At 35.3% G+C, this 675-nt stretch overlaps 1 non-coding gene across 1 annotated transcript; it reads left to right on the top strand.

Moving 5' to 3' along the window:
- Nucleotides 1-214: 214 nt before the first annotated feature.
- LOC122113240 lies at nucleotides 215-279 on the top strand. The gene has a single exon (XR_006148402.1). It is a non-coding gene; the product is annotated as a small nucleolar RNA SNORD29 (small nucleolar RNA).
- Nucleotides 280-675: the final 396 nt, after the last annotated feature.

Genomic DNA, 675 nt, shown 5'->3' with positions numbered 1-675 from the left:
ATAGTTATCTCTCAACCACAAATTATGCACCACATTTTAATGAAGTTTTATGTAACTCCCTGGCCAGCACAGATTCTTTTGTATTAGGATTTCCCACCACTAATCATTTTTCCTTTGTACTATTATCAGAGTAAGTGTTTATACATGCAAGTCATTGAGGGATGTCTGTTGTTGTTGTCCTTGGATTGTAAATCCCATAAAGTAAAAGACTAGTTTTCTATGATGAATCAAACTAGCTCACTATGACTATTAATGAAAACACATGAACACTTGAGAAACAAAAGATGGTGTAGGAGAGCCATGTACAAAAGGACTTTTATACAAGAGTTTGTCTTTTTCCAGGTTATTAACCAGAGATGACTTTTTGCTGATTTATGAACTGGTCTTAAATGGAGGCTGGGAATGATACGGGGAGTGAAACCATGTGCCTGCTCAACTCCAGGTTGCTATTAGAGGTCTGAAGGATGAGACCCATGTAAATAAAACCTCAAGCTTTGGAGAATATTAAAGGACAATTTCAGACCCTTTTCTAATCCAGTTTCAATTTGGTTCATTTCCATTTTCCCAAAATATCTGCATTTTTATTGTAAAAAAAAGAATAGCATGATTACAGTTAAGCTGGTGTCACCATTGCTTGCAAATTGTTAAGAAAGAAGACCTTTATTACACACTAGT

This window comes from Dipodomys spectabilis, unplaced genomic scaffold (assembly GCF_019054845.1).
Source record: "Dipodomys spectabilis isolate Male_0828 unplaced genomic scaffold, ASM1905484v1 ptg000002l, whole genome shotgun sequence".
Taxonomy (NCBI): domain Eukaryota; kingdom Metazoa; phylum Chordata; class Mammalia; order Rodentia; family Heteromyidae; genus Dipodomys; species Dipodomys spectabilis.
Note: the sequence above shows the minus strand (reverse complement) of the source record. Positions and strands in the feature narration are given on the sequence as shown.